The following is a 23,092-nucleotide window of genomic DNA, read 5'->3' as shown; positions in this document are numbered from 1 at the left end:
ATGGAATATAAGGTCCTTGAGGATATGATCTCTTTTGAATTTTTTTGCTCTTTTTTACAGTACAGCAAGTATACGATGCCTTAAACATTATTAATAAATGCTTGATGAATTATACATATTCAAGCACAAAACTAAAAAGTAGATCGCACAGTCAATCAATTAGGAGTTATTTACTATGTCCTATATCTCAGTCAATGAACCAGCCGTATTCTCACATTAGGACATTTGCCCAGGCTTGTGTATATTAAAGTTGCTTTTGAAAAAGAAAGTCAAAGTCCACATAATGTTTCTTAAATATTATTGATCTATAAACTCTCTCCAAAGAAAATTTCTTCAATAACTAAATATGGCAAGAATTCCAGAGCATGGAATTAATTTTGATGAAATTAGAATGGTAAGAGGGCAACTCATTAGAAGTTCTTAGCATAGGAGAGGTTCATTACATAGTAATAATTTTAAATTTCTGAGTTAAAACCTGGCCAATTTATGTTTTTGAACAATTTATTTAACTTCTAATGGAAAAACCTATTTGGCTTCTTCAATTAAAAGATGTTTTAACAGAATATTTACCCCTTTCAGACAACTTCATTTTTCATTCAAGTACAATAGGAATTGAAATAAAGAAATTAAAATGTCCATGATTAATTAATGTTATGAATGCTCATACAACCTAATCTTTTCCATCTCAAGTATTCCAGTACTATAGCTGCCTTTGTGGGGTCAGAAAGTCCTAGGTTTAAATTCTACTTCTGATATAATCTGTGACTGTGCAAATCTCTCAGGGTTCCAGGCAAAGTTATCAAATAAAAACAAGTTGATGGCCTGCAGCAATGGAAAGAGGTTTCCACACTAGGATTTTCCAACACTGATTTTATATTTATATGAATTGATATATAGAATGATATATAGATATATTCAGGCACCCTAGATTGTCACTTTAAAACCTGGATTAAAAAAACACAGAGAGAATCTATAATTTCTTTATCAGAGGAAATATCCTTTCACTGTCATGTCCTGGTTATTTCTGGAACCCCTGGTCTAGAATGTAGTAAAATTTTCTCTATTGGAAGTATTTGAGTGCTGAATGATGGATGGATATAAGGTGGAATTATACATAGTTATATATAGTTATATATTTCTATATAGTTATACATAAGAGACAGGAGAGAGACTGAGGTGGGGGAAGAAGATAGATGAGTACAAAGGAAAAGGGAAAGGCAAAAAAGGGAGAGAGTGAGAGAGTGGAAAGATTATGGGAAGAAATAACTCTAATGTTATCTGTGTATAGAAATATTTAGCCTGAAAAACTAAATAATTATTGGGGATATAATGACTGTCTTCAAGAATTTGAAAGCATCTAGGTGGTACAGTGGTAGAACCAAGAGAACAATGTACACATTAACATCAACATTGGAAGATCATCAACCTTGATGGAAGCAGCTCCTCTCAGCAGTTCTGAGAGCTAGGACAGGGACCACCAAGGGCAATGTTATACCCATTCAGAGCAAAACAAAAACAAAATCAATCCTTCAGAATCTGACGAACACTTTATAAATATTATCTCTTATGCATCTCTTTCCCTTAATCCTAATACCTCATATAGAAAATAACTAATCTGTAAACATGTTTATCAAAACTATGCATGTACAATGCTAACCTGACTGCTGCTGAGGGAAAGGGAGTAGGGAGAGTGGAAGGAAATTTTGTAACTTAAAAATATACATGTGCATATGAATGAAAATAAATAAGTTCAATAAATGAATAAACAAACGAATGAATGAATGAATAAATAAATGAGCAAATAAATATATAAATAAATGAAATAATATTTTAAGGGCTTTGTCAACCTTCAAGCACCATATCCTTATCTGCTACAACTGTATGATTCACACAGTTGCTTCGTATAAGAAGGGACAGAATTGTCTTAGTTGGTCTCAAAAAGCAGGGATAGGTACAAGGGGATTGCACTTTTAAATATCTGTTCTGAATCTGAGGAAAGGGAAAACATCAAGACTCAGAAGAATTTTTTTTAATTTTTAAGATTTTTTAATTTTTAATATTTATTTTTTTAATTTTTTCCAGTGACAATTTATTTTTTTAATTTTTAATTTTGCATTCCAATGCATTTTATTTGTGCATTTTAAGTATATTATTCTGAAAAGGGCATAATGATTTCATCATCAGCCTGCCAAAGATGTCCCCAATACAAAAAGATTAAGAATTCTGTTTCTAGAAAATAGTAAGGTTTCCCCTCTTTGAAGGGAACCACGTGGAGAATAGATGAGCACTGGATGAGGTAGCTGGTGGCACAGTGGATGGAGTGCTGGTAACAACATCAGTAAGATCTGAGTTCATATCTTGCCTTTGACACTTACTAATTATGTCACCCTGGGAAAGTCACTCTGCCTCGGTCTCAATTTATTATCTATAAAATGAGGACAATAATAACACACATGTGCCAACACTGCTGTGAGGACCAAATAGCTTAACATTTATAAAAGAATTTGCCAATTTTAATGTAAAAGTTTTATTCAAAGACTCTAGCCAATATTTTTTTAATAGTGTTCTAATACCTGGGGTACTATAGGAATAGGTACTATAGGGTACTATAGGAATCAGTTTTACTAAATAGCTTAATTGGCATATAATCACATGAAACCCAAAGTTTCTATTAGATATAGGACCTTGTATTTTTTAATCATGATATTTGAGTCAATATTTCTTCAAAGTATTTTTCATAAGCACATTCCTATTTTCATATGCTTTTGCTCACAATATTCCCTGATTTAGAATATCCCTTTCTTTCTCACTGCCTAAAAAGATCCTGATATCTGAATGTGCATCTCAATGTTTATCTCCCGTATGAAGTTTTCCCTGGTCATTACAGTCAAAAGTGATGCATCCCTCTTTTAAACTCATAATAATGAGTTGTCAAATTTGGAACTAGAAGTGACCTCAAAGGCCACCTGAGCAAATTCCTCATTTTAAAATAAAAGCACAACCTCTAAACTATTCAATTCTTCCTTTCTTATACCTCCTTAAGTTACTTGTTAATTTTTGATATAATAACAAGTAAGATTCAAAAAGCACCTTTATGCTTGCAAAGTTTGACTATTACCTCATTTTCTCCTCATAATTACTCTGAGAGGTAATGTCACTATTCTACTCCTTTAATGGATGGGGAAGTGAAGGAAGACAGAAGTTAAAGAACGTGCCCAGGGGACGCACAGCTAGTAAGGGTTTAATACCAGATTTTAACTCGGGGCTTTTGAAATTCAAGGTTAGCATCCCATCTGCTTGTCACCGAGATGCCTCTGCCCATTTCATAGGATCATTGCTTCACACCTGTAAAAGGTCTTAGGAGCCTTCTGGTCCAATTCTTTCATTTTCCAAAGGAGAAGAATGACTTTCAAAGAAATAAAGAGAGCAGTTCTGGACCACATAGTTTATAAGCAGCAAAGAAAAAAAAAAGGATTTGAGTCTAAATCCAAGTTTCCAACTCCTTCCTCTTCCCATTGCATTATGACTGATGTTGTGTCCCATTAGTGGAAGGGGAAGAGTCCAAGTAGAAGGTAGAAAAGCCAGATTTATGTCCTGACTATTACATTGATAAGTCAACCACCTTCTAGTAAATTAGGAATAATAGTCTCTAGACTAACTTGCCAGAGCTGTTAGAAATTTTTGAATGGGAAAAGCACTAAATATATATTCTTTTTTTGTCCCTGTCTTTGATATCCTTGAGAGTGGAGGGCATTTCACTTTTTCCCCTTCTCCTTCATGGTTTCCCAACCAATCCTTAGCTGATCAGCACTAGAAGGGAGACCAAGAAACATGACTTTTCAACAACAAAAGATGTTGAGTTTTCCTTCCTCTCATCTTTGGAATCAGTAATATATAACTTTAATTCTGTGAATCTAAAAAAATATTTAGTGAAACTGAATTGCTAAGGACTCACTTTTAGTGATCTTCTCACCATTTAAAATTCCTAGAAAAAAAAACTTTCAGAAGAGCATCACCTGCTGTGAATGGGTGCTAATGGAATGCATATAAAAAACAGTTTCTAAAACATCAGGGTTCACTGGTTTTCACATGAACCACTTAACTTATAAGAATCAGATATTCCAGAAACAAATGGCATTTATACTTCATAAGAGTATAATAAGTATCAGGATATAACAATAAAGTCTTGAACCCAGAAAAAGATTCAGTCAAATATAGAGACATAAGCTCATAAAATTAATTAAAAGGAATATTAGACTCTACTTAAAATGTTACAGATGAGAAAATGAAGGGCCAACAAATGCAAGTAACCCATAATTAGGATGAGGGTCAGGACCTGAGTATGTCTTTTTTCTAGAAACTTCATATAGTGAAATTGTTAAGTGAGTCCTTAGTGATTGTTTTACTAAATATCTCTTAGCTTCATGGAGTTAAAACATGCATTATTGATTCCATCACTAATTTGGGATCTTAAATGAGTTCCTCCAACACTGAAGTCCTCCATTTTCCTCTCCTAAACCCATGTCAAGATCACAACTGAATAGCAGAAAGTTTCTTCTGGCCATGAACAATCTTAACTAGTATGACCGAGTTTGGCAGCATTGTAAGATCAGTTTCTAAGTCCTTGCCCACACAAAGATGATGGAAAGAAGCAGTTTAGTGAAGGCGTGTTTAACTTTATTTAAATAAGGAAAAAGGATGATCTAGAGAATTACTGACTTGCAAGCTTAACATCCATACTTTAAAAAATACTTGACCAATTCATCAAAAAAATCAATATTCACATGCTGGGAGAATAATAGGGTTCTGGATAATACCCTACATGGTTGGTAAGGAACTAGCCTTGTCCGAATAGTCGAATTTCCTTTCATCACAGAGTAATGGGCCCACTAAATGAGAATAAAGCAATAGATAAAATATCTTGACTTTAGCTATGCTTTTAATTTGGCCCTGTAGGACATATTAATTAAGAAATTAGGAAAATACAGTCTAGATCTTATTGCAGTTATGGGGGTGTTTAATTGCTTGGAGTGCTGTAGCTAAAGATTAGCCCATTGAAGGGTTTGGGGGCACAAACAATTCTCTGTACAACAGCATTGGTTTGGGGTCAATATTAGTCAATATTTGTGACATCAACATAATGATATAATGGAAAGTTTTCTCATTTAATTCAAGGAAGTTGGGAAAACAGGTTTAGAGTTTAATGCCAAACTGAAGTTAACTGGGCATGATGAAAGATGCAAATTTCCACAATCAATATTACTTTATCTTTTAAAGATGAGCATCTAATTAAAAAAAAACATTAATTGTAATAAAACTCGATGTAATAGATGTCATTAAAGAACAATGCCAACAAAATATAAGAGAGATAAGGCATATGGAAAGATCAAACAATAACCAATGGGAAAATTTCATACTCCACCAGTATCCTATTATTGTCATGAGAAATTACACAAGCTTCCCAGGTTTCTGGATTAATAACCTATGCTGAATTTATAGGAAGACAGCAATAATGAATCCCATAGGATGGGCATCCATGAAAGTATTGTAATATTTAGACTTGCATGGTAAAGAAAATACCCCCTTCCCTGAAAGTATATATCCATCCACTGAAGTATTTAAGGATACGCACACATCCACACATAGGCACACATCCATGTTCTTGGATGATAAAATAACCATTTCTATTGTTGCTCATACTGCTTTCTCTATTGCAAAATAGTTGATGTCCCAAATAAAAAGAAGACAAGCAATGAAAGAAAGAATTGAGCATTTACTCAAAGGATATTTTTATCATTTCATATATATATATATATATATATATATATACCCATGTGTATGTGTGTATGTATGCATATGCTCATATTTACATATATGTGCATATACATGTAAGATATATTTTCTTAAATAAAAATCTGTGAGCATATTAATAACACTATTATTCATATTTCAACCAGATTTCCCAGTGGCTTCTATAGGGTTTGTTGATTCAGGCAAAAATGTCCAGTGAGCTGACCTGAGTAAGATGGCAGAATAGAGCTCCCACCTGTGAAGCATTAACAAATGCAGACTGATCCTTTTCAAGTTGGACCAGTTACTTAGAAGATCATGACTTTGGGTAGTTTACCAAATTACTTTCAGCATTCTTAAGTCCTAAGAGTCCAATAAAATAAAATCTACCCTCTCTAAGGTTGAGAAAACTTCCTTGAAGATAATCAACTTTTACTTAATACTTGTAGGATCTGCAATTTTGTTTGCAAGGGAGACTCCCATTGTGGAAATTCTTTACTTCAATGTGGACTACAACCCATCTCTGACTTTATACATAGGTGTTCTGCCCCACAAAGTTGTCTGAGACATAAAGAAGCTTAAGGGACTTGTCCATAGCAACTGAATTTGAACCTGTCTTCCTGTGACTCCAAATACATCAGCCTATTAGCTATATTATATTGCCTCTCTATGAATATTAAGACTAAATATATAAGATATTCTAGAACAGGAGTGGTTTCCTTATTTTTCAGAGTCCTCAAGCAAAGCACTAGAAGTGGCATGCTATAAGGGGAATTTTTTCAGATATGGGTTGGGTGGGATGATGATGATGATGATGATGATAAATGACCAGTTTTCTTTTTCACATTAAATCAGTCACTTTAAAAAAGGGGTGGGATGATCAGTCCATAAAGATAAAGGCATTGAATTAAGAATCAGAAAACAAGGTTTACAATTATTGTTCTACCACTAACTAGCTGTTTTGTTTGTTTTTTTCAATATCAGATGGGTCATATAACATCCCTGAGATTCACTTCCTTTATCTTTTTTTAACCATATGGTTGGACTAGATAAATATCATTAAACATAGAAAGAAAATAGGGTCCACTAAATTGGACAAAAGAATCCCTGTGGGACATATAATGACTTAGATTTAAATGTAATTTTTCTATGTTTTATCGTGTTTTTCTTGATTTTGTAAAATATTTCTCAATTTCTTTCCAATCTGATTTGGGCTTCATTCAAAGATGTGTTAAATACCTCTGGAGTTGATGATTTCCTCCCACTCTAAAATTCAGTAAGTGTCTTCCCTAGGTTTCTGCCTATTTTGGCTTCTAATTGGGAATGGCAAGGATAACCCAGAAATATCACAACTGGATTTATTTAAATAAAGAGATTAATATAAATTCCATTTAATTTGAAAGTATTTGAGCAGCTGAAGCCTTAACCTTCCAGACTTACTTCACAAATTTCACTGGTTCTCTAAGGATTGATAAATGTTTTTAGTCATTCCAATGCACATAAATGTTGCATCAGATAAACCAAAATACCTATGGTCAGTGTCACTCATACTATTCTTTCAAAAGAGGTAAATTCTAGCAAGGATAGCTAATTTTAATTTTTCCCAGAAAAACAGAAAAGTGTCATGATAAAAATGGACCATATATCATGACAGTCCAATGGACTGCTTACCAGGGTTAAGATATTCACTTAGAAAAACCTACATATTTGGGGGTAAGTTGAACTTCCCAAGACTTGATCTTATATCCATAAGAAAGGAATAGTAACTGGTATAACTATCTGTTTATGGAGTTGTCATGACAAAAGAACTTTATGTTAAACAGGGCTAGCTTTAAAGTATTAGAAATTGAAGGAACGTCATCAATTAGGGAATGCCTGAATAAACTGCAGAATAAGATTATGATGAAATATTATTAGATTATAAGAAATGACAAGCAAAATGGTTTCAGAAAACCCTAGAAAGACTTATATGAAGTGATCCAAAGTGAAGCCAGGAGAACCAGGAGAACATTGTGCTTTGAATCAGTACTATCATGCAATGATCAACTATAAATGACTTAGCCATTTCATCTAAAAACTTTAAAAATGCTGCCCATTCCAGAAAAAGAACTGACAGATTAAATGCAGTTCAAAGCATACTTTTTAATTTTTTTGTCTCTGTTTTCTTTTATAACATGTCTAATATGGAAATATATTATGCATAAATGAACACATATAATCTATAAAAAAATCTCTTGCCCTCTGAAGAATGGAGGAAGAGAGAGTACAAAAGACAGTTTGGAATTCAAAATTTTTAAAAAATGAATCTTAAAAATTGCTTTACATGCAATTTAAGAAAATAAAAAATTAAAAAGCTTTAATTTTAAAAAACTAACATATAGCACTTTTAGGTTTTACATAGCATTTTACAAAGATGCTCTTACTGATTTTAAAAAACTAACATTTATATAGCACTTTTAGGCTTTGCATAGCATTTTACAAAGATGCTCTTACTGGTCCTCACAAAGACCCTGGGAAGTAAATGCTGTTATAATCTCCATTTTACAGAAAGAAACTGAGACAGCATTATACAGTTAAGAATTTGAGGCCAGGTTTGAATTCAAGTCTATCTTCCTCCAAGTCCAGTACTCTATCCATTCTGGCATCTTCAAAGTATCTCAGGAATATGATCCTAATAATGTTAATTTGTTCTTCATAATAATAATAATATTTTTCTTAATTAATAGAGTCATAAAGAAGCAAGGGAGGTAGATAATAAATGAAGTGCCAAGTCTTGAGTCAGGAAAATATAGATCTGATTCCTTTGACCCTCAGTAAATATCATTTATCAAATATTGGAGCAGTTGATGAAGATACTGAAAAATCAAACATGACTTTAGGAGAGAGAACATTTCCCTTTGAGTCAGAGGTTTTACAATAATAATCCAGGCAAAGAGAGCAAGGATCAGTAAATAGGATAGAAAAACCTTGAAAGAAAATGCCTCAGGTAAGTATCCCCTTTGAGTGATATTACATCATATAGCTATGGCTTTAGATAGTGAATTTTGAGATGATGAAAGTGTTTAGGATAAGACTGAGACTATCTTGGTAGTCTAGATTTCCCAGGACAGAAAATTGTCTTAAAGGAAAATTCTATGTGAAAAATTATTAACTGGAGACTCATATACCAGGTTGCTAATCCAGTTCAGCACATTAATCAAGTCAAGTGTCTTGACATAATAATATTCAGTAAGATCCTTGGGGGAAAGATTCTTTTATCTTCCTTCCTATCACAATACTTTAGCATGAGTCTGACACACCATAGGTGCTTAATAGATGCTTACTGAATTAACTAATGAGCAAACAATTATTTATTAAGTGCCTTTTACATGTCTTAGGTACTATTCTATACAAGAGAAATAAAATATGAAAGCATGATATCTCCTATTCTTAATGAGATTACATTCTAATGGAAATATATACAATGTCAATTGGGAAGGGTTGAGATAATAAGTCAAGGTCCAGAAATTCACAGGAGCTGTGAGTTGAGCTAAAATACAGATGAATATGCCTTTCCTAGTAGTAATAGTTGCATGAAGCATCATCTTGGATAGGGGACATAAAATTATAGATTTCACACTAGATGAAATTAACTATCACCTAATCAAAAGGTTTCAGATCACAAGTAAAAAAAAATGAAACCCATAGAAGTTAACTGACTTGTCCAAGGTTACTTGGATATAGAAGTAGCAGAACCAAGTCCTCTCTGCTCCAGAGCTGACCGGACCTCTTTTCATTTTATGTTGTTTAGTCATTTTTTGAGTCTTGTCCAACTCTCTATGATTCCATTAGTTTTCTTGGCCGAGCTACTGGAATGATTTGCCATGTCCTTTTCCAGGTAATTTTAAAGATGAGGAAGAGTCAAGTGACTTGACCAAGGTCCCCCAGATAGCAAATATCAGAGGTCAGATTTGAACTCAGAAAGATAAGTATTCCTAACTCCAGGCCTGGCACTCTAAGCACTACGATGTCACCACACCAGATCTAAAGTGAGTCCAACTGAGTTCTCATTATAACTAACATTTATGTAAACTTTGAACACTTCAAATATAATACCCTCTGTTGGGTCTTTACTTTCCCCACATCTTACTTTTCCAGTCTTCTGTTGTTTCAATTTTCCCCCTACAATGACTATATTTCCCTCCATCCTATTTCCCCTACCTCCCATTTCTTCTATCCTCGCTCTCCTTTGATCCTGTCCCTTCTCAAAGTGGTTTACTTCTGACTACACCCACAATTTGCCCGACTGTCTATCAACCCCCTTTCTCGTATCCCCTTCCACTCCTAGTTTCCCCTAGGATTTGTTTACCCAATTGAACATATATGCTATGACCTGCCCCACCTCTTTCACTCCACTGCAAAAGTTTTTAGAAAAAATAACAGCCCATTCTACCTCCATCTTTCCCTTTCTCCAAGTAGATTCCTTTCTCACCCCTTAACTCTTTTTCCAAGGTATTATTCCTTCATATTCAACTTCTAGCTTGTCTATTTATGCTCCTAACTATCCTCATAAAAGATCAGTATCATCTTCTATGAAGAAATAGAAGCAGTTCAACATCATTAAGTCCCTGATAATTTCCCTTTCCTGTTTACCTTTTTATGCTTCACTTGAGTCTTACATTTGAAGATCAAATTTTCTTTTCAGTTCTTGTCTTCCACTGAGCCAGTTGCCCCATTATCTGATCCTGGATTGTGGGGTCAGTCCTACTGGGGCAGCCCAGGCTACACAGTGCTCCATCTTTTGGTGGGGTCTGACATAGAATTTATTTAAAATCATTATTTAAAGATATTTGGAGGGGGTGAGAGAGAGGTCTGGTGAGTCCCTGCATTTATTTCTCCGTCTTGGCTCTGCCCCCAACTTTCCTCCTTTTCTTAAATGTTATGCATCAGTTACACTGTCCGATTTTCTATTGTTTGAATATGATCTATCCCAATTCCCCTATGCCTAGGAAACTCTCCCTTATCATCTCTACACCTCTTGGTTTCCTTCAAGATTCTGTATGAATTCCTCCTTTTGAAGCAAATCTTTCCAAGACCTCCCCTACTGTTGGTAACTTCCCCTCTAAGATTACCATACCTATCTATTCTCTCTCTCTCTCTCTCTCTCTCTCTCTCTCTCTCTCTCTCTCTCTCTCTCTCTCCCTCCCTCCCTCCATATAGATAGATAAACAGATAGAAAGATATAAATATATACAGCTATAGATAGATGTAGATATATAGATATCTGGATTTCAATAGAGAAAGGAAGGAAGGAATAAACAAAGAAGGAAAAGGAAAAAGAAGGAAAGAAAAAAGAAAGAAGGAAGGAAGGAAGGAAGGAAGGAAGGAAGGAAGGAAGGAAGGAAAAATGAAAGGGAGGAAGGAAGGAAAGATAGAGAGATTTCTTGCAGGTGTCTAATTATTCATCTCTTTCAATGGAACCTGAGCTCCTTGAGAGAAGTGATCCGTTTTGCAATTTCTTTGCTGTCCTAGGGCTTAGGACAGTCTATCACTTTATATGACTGATGTTTTTTAAACAAATGAGGAAACAGAGGCTTAGAGAGATTAGGGAATTTCCTAGTGTCAAATAGCTTCTAAGTATCCAAAGCAAGATTGATAGTCGGTCCTTCCCACTGCAAACACCAGTGTTCCAGTCCTTACACCACCCTGCCTCTCATCATCAAGGGAGTAAATGTTATCTAAGTGTCGCTCTTTCAATGTCCCAAAGGAGAAAACTGTAAATTACGGGCAGATGGCCGTCAATAGAAAACATTTACAAGCCTGGAGGAATATCTGTTCATTTTATTGCTTATGTCAAGAACAACTTGATCCTGAAATGGAGTTCAACCCACCTGAAGCTTCCACGGTTTATAAATGGTCATCAGACTGCGCGTTCGGTGGATGTTGTCAGAGAAACGAAAGATAAGGTGCAGAGGGCTGTATAACTGTTTTTATAACACTAATTCTCATTTAGCAAAACTCCCATTTTAAGGCTGGTAGGAGAAGATTCTTTGGCTATCTCCAGGGAAAATGAGCTAATTCCTACAACATTGATCAGTCCTCCCCATGAAAAAAAAAGAGACCCTGTGACAAAGAATTTCTTACAATATTTTTGTTTCCTTAAATATACAGTGGTTTCATTTTCCTCTTATGACTAAGGTCAAAGAATTACTGTCAAAAGTTCAAAGGGTATCCAGGGTTATAGATTTAGTGTTGGAAAGGACCTTAAACACCATCTCATCTCATGCCCTCATCTTATAGGTGTTCTGAGAAATTCTGAGAAGTCTTGTCCAAAGTCACCTAATGGAATTTTTTAAGTGAGGATCTATCCCTGCTTGAAGTCCAGAATTCTTTCCACAGTACTACTCAGCAGACCATCTAATCCAATTCACACCTGAACACTAATATTCCCTACAAAATACCCAAAAGTTGGCCAGTAACCACTGCTTAAAGATCCCAGTAAGGAGGAGCCCTGTGCTTCCTCCTAGAGTAGTTCATTTTACTTTGAGAGAGTTCTTATGGAACTATGGGAATTCCCTCCCCCCAAGTCTTCCCCATCTCCATAAAACCTAAAATTTTCTTCTTTCAACTTCTCCTCATTGTTTCTTCCTGCACCTTGGGGTACAGGGATGAAATCATCTTTAAAGAAATTTACAATCTGTCCCTTGATTAAATCTTTCCAAACTTCCTATTCTTTCTACTCTCTGATCCAATGACATGAGCATTTTTACTCTTTCTTTCACCTAACACTCCAACTTCCAATTGTCCCCTATGTCTGATAGCTCTTCTTCATCATCTCTGGCTTTGCTAAATTCCTTCAAGATTCAATTATAGTTTGATCTTTCTCACGGCTTTCATCTTAGATTGCCTTCCATTTACACTGTAGATATCTCATAATCAATATAAATTAATAAAAATATCTCATAAACAATAAGTTGTTTACTGCATGTCTCCCCTTATTAGAATGAGAACTTATTGAGGCTAGGGACCATGAGTCTGCTTGGTTTTGCCTTCTTTGTGCTGCCAGTATTTAACAGTGTGACTGGCACAGAATAAATATTTTATAATTGCTTGTTGACTAACTGAAAATGTCCACTATATCCAACTAGCTCTAGTCATTCCACACATCACACACATTCACCTTCTCACCAACTTCCCTTCGGATGAACAGATGGATTCCTCACCTCCGTCTGCCTTTCTCCAACTTCTCTGGAAATTGCAATTAAATCAATACTGTCACTGCTATTAGGAAAAGTCTATTTATCAACTTCCTTGTGGTTCCCTTAACCAGTTCTGTGACTTTCCAAATCAAAACACTTCTCCCTGGCAATCATGACTCTCTATTAGAATGGAAATTCCCAAAGGTCAGGATTGTCATCCTTTTCCATTGGCATTCCACTTCCTTTTACAGATCTTGGTACAACATGGGTGCAGGATAAAAGTTTTTTTTTCTTTTTTTCATCCATTCAATGTAAACTCTTTACATAAGTAGACATATCTCCCCTAGTCTGCCATACAACTTACTTTTACAGACATTAATTAATCACTTCCCTGGGAGGAAGGTGCTCAGGTTTTTATAGCAAATCTGGAGTAACAGAAAGCTCACTTAGATCGAATAATGATTTAAGATCCTAACTTTGGATTTCTTGTTCAATGGCCCACAGTATACAGGTCTAAATCCTCATGTTCACCTAAGGAAGCAATGAAAGGAATGCTTTCTCTGGTCTCAGAATACCAAGGTTCAATCCTGACTTAACCAGTTAACTCTTTTAAAAATTTTTATAATTTATTTTTCCCACTTATATATTAAAACAAATTTTTCAACTTTTTTATAATTGTTAAAGTTTATTTTTTAATTTTTAAACTTTTAAGTTCCAAATTCTTTCCCTCCCTTCCAGTTAACACAATCTTGGACAACTCATTGAACTTCATTTCTCATCTGAAAAAATCCGGGTATTAAACCAGATGATCTCTAACATCACATCAAGTCTAAAACTATTTCTAGAAAAGGGAGTAAGATCTCAAATGTGGATCAAGAAGATAATTTCATTTCTTCCCTTTGTAAGGCATCAGTTTCCTCATCTGAAAATTAACAAATTAGGTTAGACAATCTCTGAAAGTATTTTCTTTAAGTTTAAATCCAATTATTTAGTCCCACCCCCATTTTCTCTTTTTCATTCAGAACTTTTGAAGGAAACAACTTCTGTTTCTCCTTCCTCAATAAATAAAGGGAGAGAGCCCTTCCTAAGAGCAAGGAAAGGAGACCCAAGAGACCCTCTGAGTTATCCAAAGAGGGTATGGCCTTTAAGGTCTCTTCGAAACATTGAGTCTATGATTTCAGTGTTCTAATAATGCTATAAATATGTCCAATATTTTTCTGGAAATTGCACATAAAACTATAAATGGAGAATCAGTTGGGATAGTTTTCTACCTTTATCCAAACCACAGTCAAATTAGTATTTTTTAAATGCTTTATGTGAGTTTCCCAAGTGTTTATTTCCAGTGACTTAGTCAAGGGTGAGATTCTATGATAGGGGAAAGAGACACAAAAAGCTAAGTGAAAATCCTGTCTCAGACACTCACGATTCAAGGCAAATCATTTACCTGGGGCTTTTAGCCTCAGTTTCCTCAACTATAAAACAGCAATATGAGTATTGGCCATATTCATCTTTTGAATGTAGGAAGTATCAAAGGAGATAATGTACATAAATTGCTTTGTCAACCTTTAAGTGATACAAATATCAGTTATTACTCAAAATAGTTCACATTTATCTAGTCTTGAATATTTGTAAAACACCTTTACCTACATTATCTCATTTAATCCTCACAACCCTGTGAGATAGGTACTGTTGTTATTCTTATTTTACAAGAGGAGGAAACGCACTAGGAAATGTTAAATGACTTGCCTAGTGTCACAAAGTTAATGCCAGGAGCTCAAAAATCTTATTATAGGTTAAAGTTTTGATTACTTAAAACTGCACTCAAACTTTTGGGACATGTAACTAGGTCAGGATTCAACTTCATATATTCTTCCACCTAATTACCTTATACATGGGCAAGAAAGTGGGCATCAGTATGCAAGCCATCTCTCCAGAGCTTTACTAGGCAGAACAAAAGGCCTTTTATTCTTAGAAAAAAAAATCAGATAAATATGGTACCAATTTCCTTTTCCATTTCTGATACTGCAGATGTCTAAAATCATGGCTAATGAAATGCCATCTTTCTTAGTTCTTATTTCATCATGTTTGGGTTCCATGCAAGATGATTGCCCAATAAAGGCTATACTCAGCTGTCACCAAGCTCCATGGATATAGAAATGTTGTCAAGGAAAGATAAGTTATACATCTTAGTTATTTTAACTATTTGAATTCCCCATGATTCTATGATATTAAAAAAATTTCTTTATTGCTAGTTTACAGAGGTTTTCTTTTGTCTAGAGAAAATATTTACATCACAATTTCCGACTTCCCTGTTGATCCATTAAAAATTTCAAATTTTCCCCTGTGGTTGGCTCTAACTCAAAAGAAAAAAAAATAACCACCCCTAGAAATCTCAATGATCACACAATGATCTTCTTTAATGGGCAATTTCTGTACAATATGGTCTCTTGAAAACCTCATAAGTAGTTAGCCAAATGTTCAAGGCACACATCTACAAAAAAATTAAAACACATAGATGTACTATTCTTCTGGGAGTTTCCATTTCCATTAATTCTATAAGTTGTGAATATTTGTCCAACTCAATTTTAATTTCCTCCATGAATCCACCTCTATATGACCTCCCTCTCTTCTGAATTATCTAGTATCTTGGTATCACTTACATCATGTTTTCCCTCACACTGTTACTTGATAGCTCCACGAATGAATGAATATCTCCCTAGCTGAATTTTAAGCTAAATGAGATCATGACCCCTTTTTTTATTTACTCTGCACTCCTCCCCCATCCATAATCAGGCTCAACAGAAAATAAGCAAGCATTCATCTTTGTAAGAATTCCCTAGTTTTACCTTTTTTTGGATGATTCATAGTCATCAATTTGCTGTGACATGTGACTATTAATTCAAATGTAGTTGGGGGCTAAATGGGAAAATGAGTAACTTTGAAACTGATCTTGAAACAATTCCCTTTTGCTAATATGTGTTTTGATCATGTTTCTTTCTCATACAGGTCATGCCAAGGCAATATTCTGCTTTTTGAGCAGTTTTATTTGCTTAATCTTGTTCATTTAAAGAAGCTTTCTTTCAGGTAGCTGTCCTGCCCTCAAATCAGAGAATTGCTCCATTTCTTAGAGGTAAGAGTTTTTTCTCTTACCTAGAAATCATATTTATCATGTTTTTCATTTTTCATAGGAAGAAACTGAAGCTCAATTAATTGCCAAAACAGTCCCAAAAGTACGATTAGGATCCATACTAGAGAAAAAAGAGTAGAGGGAGAGGGGAGGAAGGAAGGAAGGAAGGAAGGAAGGAAGGAAGGAAGGAAGGGATGGAGGGAGGGAGGCAGGAAGGAAGGAAGAGAGAGAAAGAGAGAGGGAAAAGGAAGGATGGAAGGAGAGAGAAAGTGAAGAAAGGAAGAAGAAAAATTATTTTTAGACCTTTGAAATCATCTTTCTAAAATACATAAGAAGATAAGACTTCATTGAACAGACTGTCAAGCTAAAATTCTCTCCAAGTCAACTTTAAGCACTCACCTCCCAGAGTTGTTGTAGGGAATAAAATGAGATATTTGCAAAATAATTCAGTACACAGTGCTTAGGACCCAGTAGATCTTACATAAATGTATATTCCCATTACCTTTAACATCTGATGTCTAATAGAATTCTATACACACATCATTTCAAAAGCTCATATTATCTATTTTAAAATGTACTTGAACACCCTGTATAAAGTTTGTATAATGGACCAATTTTCTTAAAAGAGTTCTCCTTTTCATAGCAATTTCTATTCTCACTAACACTCAGTTCAGTAGGTTGGATCAATGAAGTAACACCTACATCCAAGGAGAAGGAAAAAATGTGTTTCCAGACACTAACTCTTTTTTATCTCAGGTTGTAAAGTAAATAACATATATCTTTACATTATAAGTATAAAAGGAGAGAGTTAATAATTTTTGAATTGGAAAGTGTTATTAAATTCCATAAATAATTATTAGGAATTGTGCTAAGTGTTGGAGATACAAATAAGGAAAAAAGAATTGTGTTTGCAATCTAATGAAGAAACAGCACACAAAAAGAAGCCAAGATTATTGGAGAGAGATCATCTAATTTAGTCTTCTTTAAGAAAGCAAGAGGGTAAGCATTTTGTTCAAAGCAAATTCCAAAGTATGTAAGGTCCCTGAGGACAGGATCTGTCACTTTTAACTTGATATTCCAAGCTCAACATCTTGGTACCTAAGAAATGTTTATTAAATCTAACTGAATTATATTATTTGTTACTGGCAAAGCTGAAACTAGAATTCACTTCCTCTAAGACAACAAAACATTTTAAAAAATGCATTTTACCATCCATGGACCTGTATGCCCTCTCAAAGAAAGAAATAAACATAGGCCATCTTTAGAAGTTGAAGGTGATTATATTACTTAGTCATCGAGGCTTTGTTTCATGAACTCCTGGATCATTAGCACATATAAGAACAGCCCATATGTCCTCACTGTGATGCAGTTGCTCTGTAGAAACTACAGAAATTAAAATTATTGAAATGAATGAGATGAGTGATCTTGGAAAAGTCACTAACTTTGCTGGACCTTAGTTTCCTCTTTTGCTGCCTTTCCTGCTACCCACCATGCTTTTGTGCTCATATTCCTCTTTTTTCTCTTTTTTTATTCTCAGTTCCTACCACTTCCCCTGCTTTTCTTGGCTTTCCAAACTAAGACTTGATCTTCTCAGCTCTTGCCAGTCAATGAGAACACTTAGGGATCACAAAACATGGAATTTTCATATTCTCAATGACTTTCATTTCTTTTGGATATTCAGAGGGGCACTAGACCAGACAGGCAATTCAAGAGGTAATAATGCTGTGAACTCATTAGTTTAGCTTATTTCTAGGTGAAGAAATCTCACCCCCCCCAACATTAGTGCATACCAGCACCTTCCCTTTAATTTATAGTCTTAGATACTCTCTCAGACTTCAAAGATTAAGTGACCAGTAGGTCAGAATAGAACCCAGGTTTCATAGCTTCAAGCTCAGTTCTTATGTGCTAGCTTAGTGAGAGGTTGCTAAAACCTTACCACAGATAGATATAGATGATATAGATATAGATGTATATATAGACATAGACATAGACATAGACATAGACATAGACATAGACATAGACATAGATATAGATACAGATATAGATATGGATAGTTAGATATAGCTATAGATAGATACATAGCGCTCTGTATATGTTTACAACAATCACATTATTATTTCATAACTGAGGGTTAACTGACCTAATACATTAATATCAATGGAACATAACCTCTTTGAGGACTAGGACTATTTATTATTTGCCTTTGTATCCCCAGAACCTAGCACAATAATCCTTTACAAATTTTTCAGTTGAATTTAACTCCATGCCCATATTGTCTAATCTAGACAGTGTTTTCACTCAGATTATTGCAAGCACCTTCCAGTTAGTCTTCCTTCCTCCAAATTCATCCCAACGGTAGTCCATACTGCTATCATCATTAAATTTGCCTTCCTAAAACACAACCTTCAATAGATTCATCCCTCTTTCAGTTACCTAAACTGGCTCTGAATGGTATGATCAATTAGTTATCAAAGATCCTCTGTCCAACAGTCATTTTACCCATCCAATTGCAATTTTATGGGTCATCATCATCTCCCCATTAGCTGAGCAGGGAAAGAGTGCTTTTCTCATGTTCCACAGATATCCAACTTCTTTTAGCCCCTGTGCTTTTCCTCGGGCTGGTCTCTAACTACCTTAACCTGTTCTCATTTTATTTTCCTTCCAAGTAGGTGTAACACTAATCTATTCTCATTTATAAGCCCAGAACTTACTATACAACCTGAGGTAAACACCTATCCTAATAAGAATTTTTAAAATCGTATGATTTCTTCTCAGAAACTATCTAGTACAAGCTGTATTTCCCTTGCAAATATATCAAAAGAATCCCCTCTCTATCTGACATCTTTGGATGATCATTTAGTCTTTGGTGGAAGATCCCCCATGAGAAATAAACCAGTCCACCCAGCCTGCCCCGGGCAGTCCATTCTGCTTAGCTGTTATGTATTTTTTCTTGCATTGCATTCAAAGCTGGAAGAAATAAAAAAAAAAAAAAACCACACATTAGATGAAAGGATTCAATTGGGATGAATTTACAAAGGAATTTTACAGTTAGAACATTGGGATAAATATAATAAAATGCATTGCAGTGGGGAATAACACAAAGTCTTCTATTTGGGTAAGAAAAAAAATAGTTTATAGGTTCAGGTTGGGGAACTATGGTTAGATAGTGGATTAAAAAAAAAAAGATCTGGGACTTTAGTGGACTACAAATTCCATATGGGGTGATAGTGAGATCTTATTCAAAAAGCCAATATATTGGGCTGTATTAAGAGAGAAATTCCTTCTAGGAATACAAGACTCCCATTGTACTCTGTACTCAGAATTCATCTAAAACTACTGAGTGAGATATTACCTCTGCAGTTTTTTTTTTCCCATCCACCTTTACTATCTCTTCCCTTTGGAATAAAGAAGGAGAAGCCTACTATCTTTCATATAATAATCTTGCAAATCCTTGAAGACAGTTATAATCTTTCCCATCTTCTCTCCTCAGGGATAAACATATCCTCTCCCTTCAACCAATCCTCATTTCACCTGGACTCAAAATAAGCTCTCTTCAGTCATTTTCAGTAATGTTTGGCTTAGTGTTAACTTGCATTGTTAACTAGCTTTATGGTTGCTTGTTCCTTGCTGGAGGCTTTGCTGCATTAACTCAACAATCTATTTCTTGGTTGCTGCCCTTATTGATGGAGTTAAAATATGATATATTCATTCACCTTTTCTTGTCTGCTTGAAGTCTGGGCCCACAGTTTTCTTCAGTCTCCCACAATATCATGCTTGTTTTGGGCTCCCGGAATTTTTATCCTGGTGCTTCTTTTTTGTTTGTTTGTGTCAGGCCATAGGGTCAAGTGACTTGTCCAAGGTCATGCAACTAGGTAATAATTGAGTGTCTGAGGCAGATGTGAACTCAGGTCCTCCTGATTCCAGGGCCAGTGCTCTATCCACTAGCTCCTAGTGCCTCTTTGATCTCTTTTTGTTGCTTGCCATTATCCATAGTCCTCATAAGAAGTTCTTATTTCCCCCCCTTTTTCCCTTCCTTTAACTACTAAGTCTTCAACAAAGCCTCTCTTCTCTAATTCCATTCAGAACAATCACAGAATTTCCTAGTTTTAAGGAAATGAATTCAATCCATTCCTGATTAAAAACCCCCACTATAACACTTGCCAGATGGTCCTAGAACTCTTCCATGAAATTCTTGACTGAGTAGCCACCACCTCTGGAGGCCCACCCATAGTGTTTCCGAGATTTCCCTCCACTCTTCCTCAAAACTGTCTCACAGTTACTCATTTGTATCCCCAAATGAAATCACCAGAATCCCCCAATCTACCTTAGATTTGGAAGTGCCATTTATGTCCAAATTTTGTCAACTGAACATGATCTATTTTTTTAAAAGCATGACCCTTTGGGAAGCAGCTAGGTGGTACAGTGGCTAGAGCACTGGAGTCAGGAGGATCTGACCTCAGACACTTAATTACCTAGCTGTGTGACCTCAGGCAAGTCACTTAACCCCATTGCCTCAAATAAATAAAATTAAAAAAAAATAAAAAGACGACCCTTCAAGTGAATATCTAATGCTTATAAAAAGGAAAAATACTCATTTTTATGTAGTAAAATTTGAAAAACAATATTTCTTTTCACAAATTCACATTTTGAAGAATCAAAAGGTATATAAAAAGGCACAAAAGTTCTAACAGAAGTAAGCCTAGAAACCATTCATCTACGAGAGTATGATAAGAGCAAGGCAGAGGGAAAGACAACTTCACAAATAATAAAGTCATTATAATAAAATGCCAGTTGTTAGAAAACAGTACAAGTATTTGTTGTTGACTCTTAGCAGAGCTCCAAGGCCAATGCTATATTCAGTGTGGGAGAGCGAGAGAGGGAGGGAACCTTTTATTTTCAATCATCCTTAAAACATTTCACCAGCTGAATGGTTCTCTGACCCAAGTCTTTTCAGAGGCTCAGGGCTCTGGCTCACTCATTATTTACAACAGAATTTCTCTGCTTCCACCCCAAACCTTAGCTCTCCAGTGTATTTTTTGAAGGAAAGTCCAGGCAAGTGGGCACATGAGGAGGCTGTCCTTCCCAATTAGAACAATGAATAGTAAGTCGCAGGGCTCCAGAAAAGGGGAAATCATCAGAGGCTGACTCCTGAATCAGGTGAAAAAGGCTCTGTGAAAAAGGAGTAGAAACTGGAGACGTGTCTGGGTCCTCTCCTGCCCCTTCCCTGCATCTCCCAACAGCTCAATACCTGCCCCAGAGGTCAGGATGCAGCAAAGGCTTTTGTTGTTGTTGTCGCTCTGGTTTCTATCAAAAAGCCAGTTCTTCATCAAGCCAGGAGCTGACGTAAATGGTCTGTTTATTGACCTTGGCTTCAAAACAAACCAAGGAATAGAAACAGGGAAATTCAACCAGCTGTACTTGCCAGTATGGTTCAGCAATAAAATGAAAAGATTTTGTAAATTATTCTACATGTATCTCAATAGTAAAGGGGAGGCAACTTTGTTCTTTTAAAAAATTATCCATCAACAAAACAGGAGTCCGAGAAGCAAAGCCCACACTGTGGGAGGAACAACACTGGAATGGGATTTATGAAAGGTTGAGGTCTAGGACTAGCTCTGGCATGAACGACGTGAGCATGTTCAGATTACATGACATTGTGGTACAGTAGAAAGTGGGCCAGAGTTGGAATTAGAGAGCCTGGGTTTGAACCTTGGCTTTGCTACTTGATAGCTTCATGACCATGGAGAATTCATTTAATCCCTCCCATTGGCTGCCACATAGGAAGCCCTTGGTGAATGCTTACTGATTTGCCTCTCTAGGACTCTACTTCTTCATGTTAGAATGAAGAGACTGCACTAAGTGAACTTTGAGAATCCTTCCAGTTCTAAATCTGAAATTAGCATTACTTGAGCTCTCTGGGCCTCAGTTGACCGTCCTGTCCAATGAGGGTTCTGGCTTTATCTTCTTCAAGGTCCTTCTGGCTCTCTTCCATGAAGGTTTTGACCGAGTAGCCATCACCTCTGGAGGCCCACCCATAATGTTTCAGAGATTTCCCTTCACTCTCACCCAAAACTGTCCCACAGTTACTTAAGACTATGTTCTCATGCTTCCCAATTAAATCATAACAATGACTGAGGAAGGTGTTCAAGGTCCCTCTTTGAAATGACTATATTTATCTTAGAAGTATTTTAAAATTTACTTAAATATAAACATAAAGAGTCCCTTCATAGAACGTAATGAGTGGGCACTAAATTTTCTCCTCCTGTTTTTGTGTCTTCAGTTATCTGCATATTAATTAAAAAATGGAAGCCACTTAATAAAAGTTTATTGACTAATTGACTAAAATTGGTAAACTTTCTCTCAAGAGCACTGGATGGGTTTTAATTTCATCACAGCAGCTAGCATAGGTCTTGCCAAAATTTAGGCATTTAATAAATGGTTATTAATTGATAGATTAATTTCTTGGGCTTAGAATTGCCCATGCACATCATTTCTTTGCTCCCCAGTCCCCAGGAAACTTGTTAATGATTTCCTATCCCCTGAAGAAAATGCCAGGTCCCTTTCTTGGTTTTTCAGAACAAGAAATCCAAGCTATTAAAAACCATATAAAATATATTTAAATCACTAGTTATTAGAGAAATGCAAATTAGGACAAATCCAAAATTCCATCCCACACCCATCAGATTGACAAAATGGAAAATGACAAACTCTGAATGGCTTTTGGGAAAACAGGTACAGCAATGTACTTTTGGTGAAGCTATGGATTGATTGGTCTAGCATTCAGGAAAGCATTTTGGAACTATTCCCTGAAAGCTATTAAGCTGTGCATATTATACCCTTTGAGACAGAGATAACACCATCAGGTTTATACTCTAAACAGATCAAAGAAAAAGTTACAAAACCCATTAATATTTACAGTGTCTCTTTTTTTGTAATGGCAAAGAACTAGAAAATAAAAAGATGCCCAACAATTTGGGAACGAATGAACAAAGGTAAA

At 35.5% G+C, this 23,092-nt stretch overlaps 1 protein-coding gene across 8 annotated transcripts in view; it reads right to left on the bottom strand.

Annotated features, from left to right (window-relative positions):
- Positions 1 to 23,092, bottom strand: part of NAALADL2 (N-acetylated alpha-linked acidic dipeptidase like 2) — a 1,546,126-nt gene that overhangs the window by 1,434,287 nt on the left and 88,747 nt on the right. The window contains exon 1 of one of the 8 annotated variants that reach the window (XM_074190947.1): positions 12,950 to 16,237. The exons of the other annotated variants lie outside the window; for them this stretch is intronic. The gene's annotated coding sequence lies outside the window, so the exon portion shown is untranslated. Of the gene's footprint in view, positions 1 to 12,949; positions 16,238 to 23,092 lie in introns of those variants that run through there. 8 annotated transcript variants of the gene reach the window in all.

Source organism: Macrotis lagotis, chromosome 6 (genome assembly GCF_037893015.1).
Source record: "Macrotis lagotis isolate mMagLag1 chromosome 6, bilby.v1.9.chrom.fasta, whole genome shotgun sequence".
NCBI lineage: Eukaryota > Metazoa > Chordata > Mammalia > Peramelemorphia > Peramelidae > Macrotis > Macrotis lagotis.
Note: the sequence above shows the minus strand (reverse complement) of the source record. Positions and strands in the feature narration are given on the sequence as shown.